The sequence below is a fragment of the Haliotis rufescens genome, unplaced genomic scaffold (genome assembly GCF_023055435.1).
Source record: "Haliotis rufescens isolate VD_foot unplaced genomic scaffold, xgHalRufe1.0.p SCAF_9, whole genome shotgun sequence".
Lineage (NCBI taxonomy): Eukaryota > Metazoa > Mollusca > Gastropoda > Lepetellida > Haliotidae > Haliotis > Haliotis rufescens.
In genome coordinates this window covers 48144792-48153708 of record NW_025964383.1, presented here as the reverse complement: position 1 = coordinate 48153708, position 8917 = coordinate 48144792, and the positions used below count along the sequence as shown (strand labels likewise).

At 41.1% G+C, this 8917-nt stretch overlaps 1 long non-coding RNA gene across 1 annotated transcript in view; it reads left to right on the top strand.

Moving 5' to 3' along the window:
- The window catches only part of LOC125377409, a 42128-nt gene extending 33305 nt beyond the window's left edge, over positions 1 to 8823 (top strand). Inside the window, exons 2-3 of the long non-coding RNA XR_007219565.1 lie at positions 8278 to 8353; positions 8606 to 8823. This is a non-coding gene — a long non-coding RNA (uncharacterized LOC125377409). The remainder of the gene's footprint in view (positions 1 to 8277; positions 8354 to 8605) is intronic.
- Positions 8824 to 8917: the final 94 nt, after the last annotated feature.

Sequence of the window (8917 nt, the reverse complement as noted above, 5' to 3'; positions counted from 1 at the left end):
ATAAGACAGATCACCACATGATAGGAGTATAGGACAGATCACCACATGATAGGAGTATAAGACAGATCACCACATGATAGGAGTATAGGACAGATCACCACATGATAGGAGTATAGGACAGATCACCACATGATAGGAGTATAAGACAGATCACCACATGATAGGAGTATAGGACAGATCACCACATGATAGGAGTATAGACAGATCACCACATGATAGGAGTATAGGACAGATCACCACATGATAGGAGTATAGACAGATCACCACATGATAGGAGTATAGGACAGATCACCACATGATAGGAGTATAAGGACAGATCACCACATGATAGGAGTATAGGACAGATCACCACATGATAGGAGTATAAGACAGATCACCACATGATAGGAGTATAGGACAGATCACCACATGATAGGAGTATAAGACAGATCACCACATGATAGGAGTATAAGACAGATCACCACATGATAGGAGTATAGGACAGATCACCACATGATAGGAGTATAAGACAGATCACCACATGATAGGAGTATAGGACAGATCACCACATGATAGGAGTATAAGACAGATCACCACATGATAGGAGTATAGGACAGATCACCACATGATAGGAGTATAAGACAGATCACCACATGATAGGAGTATAGGACAGATCACCACATGATAGGAGTATAAGGACAGATCACCACATGATAGGAGTATAAGACAGATCACCACATGATAGGAGTATAGGACAGATCACCACATGATAGGAGTATAGGACAGATCACCACATGATAGGAGTATAAGACAGATCACCACATGATAGGAGTATAAGGACAGATCACCACATGATAGGAGTATAGGACAGATCACCACATGATAGGAGTATAAGACAGATCACCACATGATAGGAGTATAAGACAGATCACCACATGATAGGAGTATAGGACAGATCACCACATGATAGGAGTATAAGGACAGATCACCACATGATAGGAGTATAAGGACAGATCACCACATGATAGGAGTATAGGACAGATCACCACATGATAGGAGTATAGGACAGATCACCACATGATAGGAGTATAGGACAGATCACCACATGATAGGAGTATAAGACAGATCACCACATGATAGGAGTATAGGACAGATCACCACATGATAGGAGTATAAGACAGATCACCACATGATAGGAGTATAGGACAGATCACCACATGATAGGAGTATAGGACAGATCACCACATGATAGGAGTATAGGACAGATCACCACATGATAGGAGTATAGGACAGATCACCACATGATAGGAGTATAGGACAGATCACCACATGATAGGAGTATAAGACAGATCACCACATGATAGGAGTATAAGGACAGATCACCACATGATAGGAGTATAGGACAGATCACCACATGATAGGAGTATAAGGACAGATCACCACATGATAGGAGTATAGGACAGATCACCACATGATAGGAGTATAAGGACAGATCACCACATGATAGGAGTATAGGACAGATCACCACATGATAGGAGTATAGGACAGATCACCACATGATAGGAGTATAGGACAGATCACCACATGATAGGAGTATAGGACAGATCACCACATGATAGGAGTATAAGACAGATCACCACATGATAGGAGTATAGGACAGATCACCACATGATAGGAGTATAGGACAGATCACCACATGATAGGAGTATAAGACAGATCACCACATGATAGGAGTATAGGACAGATCACCACATGATAGGAGTATAGGACAGATCACCACATGATAGGAGTATAAGGACAGATCACCACATGATAGGAGTATAGGACAGATCACCACATGATAGGAGTATAGGACAGATCACCACATGATAGGAGTATAAGACAGATCACCACATGATAGGAGTATAGGACAGATCACCACATGATAGGAGTATAAGACAGATCACCACATGATAGGAGTATAGGACAGATCACCACATGATAGGAGTATAAGACAGATCACCACATGATAGGAGTATAGGACAGATCACCACATGATAGGAGTATAAGACAGATCACCACATGATAGGAGTATAGGACAGATCACCACATGATAGGAGTATAGGACAGATCACCACATGATAGGAGTATAAGACAGATCACCACATGATAGGAGTATAGGACAGATCACCACATGATAGGAGTATAGACAGATCACCACATGATAGGAGTATAGGACAGATCACCACATGATAGGAGTATAAGACAGATCACCACATGATAGGAGTATAGGACAGATCACCACATGATAGGAGTATAGGACAGATCACCACATGATAGGAGTATAGACAGATCACCACATGATAGGAGTATAGGACAGATCACCACATGATAGGAGTATAAGGACAGATCACCACATGATAGGAGTATAGGACAGATCACCACATGATAGGAGTATAAGACAGATCACCACATGATAGGAGTATAGGACAGATCACCACATGATAGGAGTATAGGACAGATCACCACATGATAGGAGTATAAGACAGATCACCACATGATAGGAGTATAGGACAGATCACCACATGATAGGAGTATAAGACAGATCACCACATGATAGGAGTATAGGACAGATCACCACATGATAGGAGTATAGAGACAGATCACCACATGATAGGAGTATAGGACAGATCACCACATGATAGGAGTATAAGACAGATCACCACATGATAGGAGTATAGGACAGATCACCACATGATAGGAGTATAAGACAGATCACCACATGATAGGAGTATAGGACAGATCACCACATGATAGGAGTATAGGACAGATCACCACATGATAGGAGTATAGGACAGATCACCACATGATAGGAGTATAAGGACAGATCACCACATGATAGGAGTATAGGACAGATCACCACATGATAGGAGTATAGGACAGATCACCACATGATAGGAGTATAGGACAGATCACCACATGATAGGAGTATAGACAGATCACCACATGATAGGAGTATAAGACAGATCACCACATGATAGGAGTATAGGACAGATCACCACATGATAGGAGTATAAGACAGATCACCACATGATAGGAGTATAGGACAGATCACCACATGATAGGAGTATAGGACAGATCACCACATGATAGGAGTATAGGACAGATCACCACATGATAGGAGTATAGGACAGATCACCACATGATAGGAGTATAAGACAGATCACCACATGATAGGAGTATAGGACAGATCACCACATGATAGGAGTATAGGACAGATCACCACATGATAGGAGTATAGGACAGATCACCACATGATAGGAGTATAGGACAGATCACCACATGATAGGAGTATAGGACAGATCACCACATGATAGGAGTATAGGACAGATCACCACATGATAGGAGTATAAGACAGATCACCACATGATAGGAGTATAGGACAGATCACCACATGATAGGAGTATAAGACAGATCACCACATGATAGGAGTATAGGACAGATCACCACATGATAGGAGTATAAGACAGATCACCACATGATAGGAGTATAGGACAGATCACCACATGATAGGAGTATAAGACAGATCACCACATGATAGGAGTATAAGACAGATCACCACATGATAGGAGTATAAGACAGATCACCACATGATAGGAGTATAGGACAGATCACCACATGATAGGAGTATAGACAGATCACCACATGATAGGAGTATAGGACAGATCACCACATGATAGGAGTATAAGACAGATCACCACATGATAGGAGTATAAGACAGATCACCACATGATAGGAGTATAAGACAGATCACCACATGATAGGAGTATAGGACAGATCACCACATGATAGGAGTATAAGACAGATCACCACATGATAGGAGTATAGGACAGATCACCACATGATAGGAGTATAGGACAGATCACCACATGATAGGAGTATAAGGACAGATCACCACATGATAGGAGTATAGACAGATCACCACATGATAGGAGTATAGGACAGATCACCACATGATAGGAGTATAAGACAGATCACCACATGATAGGAGTATAGGACAGATCACCACATGATAGGAGTATAGGACAGATCACCACATGATAGGAGTATAGGACAGATCACCACATGATAGGAGTATAGGACAGATCACCACATGATAGGAGTATAAGGACAGATCACCACATGATAGGAGTATAAGACAGATCACCACATGATAGGAGTATAAGACAGATCACCACATGATAGGAGTATAGGACAGATCACCACATGATAGGAGTATAAGGACAGATCACCACATGATAGGAGTATAGGACAGATCACCACATGATAGGAGTATAGGACAGATCACCACATGATAGGAGTATAAGACAGATCACCACATGATAGGAGTATAGGACAGATCACCACATGATAGGAGTATAAGGACAGATCACCACATGATAGGAGTATAAGACAGATCACCACATGATAGGAGTATAAGACAGATCACCACATGATAGGAGTATAGGACAGATCACCACATGATAGGAGTATAAGACAGATCACCACATGATAGGAGTATAGGACAGATCACCACATGATAGGAGTATAGGACAGATCACCACATGATAGGAGTATAAGACAGATCACCACATGATAGGAGTATAGGACAGATCACCACATGATAGGAGTATAGGACAGATCACCACATGATAGGAGTATAAGACAGATCACCACATGATAGGAGTATAGGACAGATCACCACATGATAGGAGTATAGGACAGATCACCACATGATAGGAGTATAGACAGATCACCACATGATAGGAGTATAGGACAGATCACCACATGATAGGAGTATAAGACAGATCACCACATGATAGGAGTATAAGACAGATCACCACATGATAGGAGTATAAGACAGATCACCACATGATAGGAGTATAGGACAGATCACCACATGATAGGAGTATAAGACAGATCACCACATGATAGGAGTATAGGACAGATCACCACATGATAGGAGTATAAGACAGATCACCACATGATAGGAGTATAGGACAGATCACCACATGATAGGAGTATAAGACAGATCACCACATGATAGGAGTATAAGACAGATCACCACATGATAGGAGTATAAGACAGATCACCACATGATAGGAGTATAAGGACAGATCACCACATGATAGGAGTATAAGACAGATCACCACATGATAGGAGTATAGGACAGATCACCACATGATAGGAGTATAAGACAGATCACCACATGATAGGAGTATAGGACAGATCACCACATGATAGGAGTATAAGACAGATCACCACATGATAGGAGTATAAGACAGATCACCACATGATAGGAGTATAGGACAGATCACCACATGATAGGAGTATAAGACAGATCACCACATGATAGGAGTATAAGACAGATCACCACATGATAGGAGTATAGGACAGATCACCACATGATAGGAGTATAGGACAGATCACCACATGATAGGAGTATAAGGACAGATCACCACATGATAGGAGTATAGGACAGATCACCACATGATAGGAGTATAGGACAGATCACCACATGATAGGAGTATAGGACAGATCACCACATGATAGGAGTATAGGACAGATCACCACATGATAGGAGTATAGGACAGATCACCACATGATAGGAGTATAGGACAGATCACCACATGATAGGAGTATAAGACAGATCACCACATGATAGGAGTATAAGACAGATCACCACATGATAGGAGTATAGACAGATCACCACATGATAGGAGTATAAGACAGATCACCACATGATAGGAGTATAGGACAGATCACCACATGATAGGAGTATAGGACAGATCACCACATGATAGGAGTATAGGACAGATCACCACATGATAGGAGTATAGGACAGATCACCACATGATAGGAGTATAGGACAGATCACCACATGATAGGAGTATAGGACAGATCACCACATGATAGGAGTATAAGACAGATCACCACATGATAGGAGTATAAGACAGATCACCACATGATAGGAGTATAGGACAGATCACCACATGATAGGAGTATAAGACAGATCACCACATGATAGGAGTATAAGACAGATCACCACATGATAGGAGTATAGGACAGATCACCACATGATAGGAGTATAAGACAGATCACCACATGATAGGAGTATAAGACAGATCACCACATGATAGGAGTATAAGACAGATCACCACATGATAGGAGTATAGGACAGATCACCACATGATAGGAGTATAGGACAGATCACCACATGATAGGAGTATAAGACAGATCACCACATGATAGGAGTATAGGACAGATCACCACATGATAGGAGTATAAGACAGATCACCACATGATAGGAGTATAAGACAGATCACCACATGATAGGAGTATAGGACAGATCACCACATGATAGGAGTATAAGACAGATCACCACATGATAGGAGTATAAGACAGATCACCACATGATAGGAGTATAGGACAGATCACCACATGATAGGAGTATAGGACAGATCACCACATGATAGGAGTATAAGACAGATCACCACATGATAGGAGTATAGGACAGATCACCACATGATAGGAGTATAAGACAGATCACCACATGATAGGAGTATAGGACAGATCACCACATGATAGGAGTATAGGACAGATCACCACATGATAGGAGTATAAGACAGATCACCACATGATAGGAGTATAAGACAGATCACCACATGATAGGAGTATAGGACAGATCACCACATGATAGGAGTATAGGACAGATCACCACATGATAGGAGTATAGGACAGATCACCACATGATAGGAGTATAAGACAGATCACCACATGATAGGAGTATAGGACAGATCACCACATGATAGGAGTATAAGACAGATCACCACATGATAGGAGTATAGGACAGATCACCACATGATAGGAGTATAAGACAGATCACCACATGATAGGAGTATAGGACAGATCACCACATGATAGGAGTATAAGACAGATCACCACATGATAGGAGTATAGGACAGATCACCACATGATAGGAGTATAAGACAGATCACCACATGATAGGAGTATAAGACAGATCACCACATGATAGGAGTATAGGACAGATCACCACATGATAGGAGTATAAGACAGATCACCACATGATAGGAGTATAAGACAGATCACCACATGATAGGAGTATAGGACAGATCACCACATGATAGGAGTATAAGACAGATCACCACATGATAGGAGTATAAGACTGTTTCGGGAATTAAAATGTAATATCATCGTTATCCCCCAGTCTTGTTGAAACTTGCTTTACAGATCAGTCTCATGGTGAACTCGTGTCTTTTGATGATTTGGTGTTTTATTTTTTTTTATTCTGTTTTTGGTTTTCATGAGGATAAGTTGGACTTTACTTCACTAAAGATTAAGGTAGTGCTCATTTCCGGAGCTGAACAACCGTTGAATATGTCTTGTCGAAACTTGCTATGCAGATCAGTTGGCTTCGGTTTCACTAATCTTTTCAAGGTTCCTCAAGTCCAACAATCCACACCGTTTTCCCGTCATGGTTTGAGCTACCTTTCAGGTGGCACCATTTATAACTATACTATCAATAACGATGTAATCACTAAATCTGCACCTGAAAACTGACCTTCAGCGACAAAGCTGAATCACAATACGATTCTTATTTGTGAAGTCATCCATTATTGTTCTATGACCTTGCTATTTGTAAATCAATGACCTCTGTGTGAGGTTTTTGATACAGCCACTACACTTATGCTGATGTTTGTTGTTTTGTTCATAATGGGATCAGCTATTGAAATTCTATCCATTTTGGCTATAATAACACTAACATTTTTCAGGAACCCTTGGTTCAACTGCTCTTGTTCGTCGGGCACTTAATGGCAGACATCGGGCTTCTGCAAATGATACTGCCCTGAAAAATAATGTTAACCTTATGGCATATTGTTTTAGTCATCTACAAGACGACTTGCAGGGAGAGCTTAACTTTCTCAGGGTACATGTATATGTGATGTGTTGGACGTTATGTTAAGCCTGTTGAATAGGTATGTTTCCTACTACACTAAACTGTATGGAAGAGTTAGGTATGTCTGTCTAAAGTGGTACCATTAAACCTCTCGGTGTCTTTCTTTGTTGAGTTCTTGGATATTCTGAACTTACATTTATATTGCGTGTACAGTATTCTACTTCACATAAATGTATTTGTCTGTTTGTTTACCTTCGTTCCGAGTCCATGCATTGTAATTGTGGACTCTGGTCATATCATAGATCATTATCAAATCATATTCTGATCAAATGCAAAATGCCAATAATGTGTTTTCACTGCAGTTGAGCCGAACATAGAAGACTCTGAGAAATGCTGCTACCATGTATTGCACGCTTGTGACAATCTTTGCGATAAACAGTAAGTATAACAACGCAAAGTTTCATTACTCCTTTACTAAGGGCGGTCGGGTAGCCTAGTGGTTAAAGCGTTCACTCGTCACGCCGAAGACCCGTGTTCGATTCCCGACATGGGTACAATGTGTGAAGCCCATTTCTGGTGTCCCCCGCCGTGATATTGCTGGAATATTGCTACAAGCGGCGTAAAACCATACTCACTCACTCACTCCTTTACTATATAATCTACCTATCACATCAATGTCATTATTTACAGTAATAACTGCAAGATCAGCAACACAGTCTTTATGGGAGCATCTATTCTCGTGAAACAAGACCACATTCTAAACTACTTGTTGGACTGTGTGTGCGAATCTGTTTTTATTGCAGTTGTCCTCGTTACCACTGCCTGCCTGTCGGGACAGTTCGGTCCAGATTGTGACAGAAACTGTTCCTGTCATTGTGCTCTGACAGAGACAACTAAAGTAAAGCATTGTCAGGCCTAGGTTGAACACCAGGGTGAAAAGTCAGCTTCACACGAAAGCTGGTCTTCATGTTATGTCAGATGAAATGTGCAATGGTGTCCGCT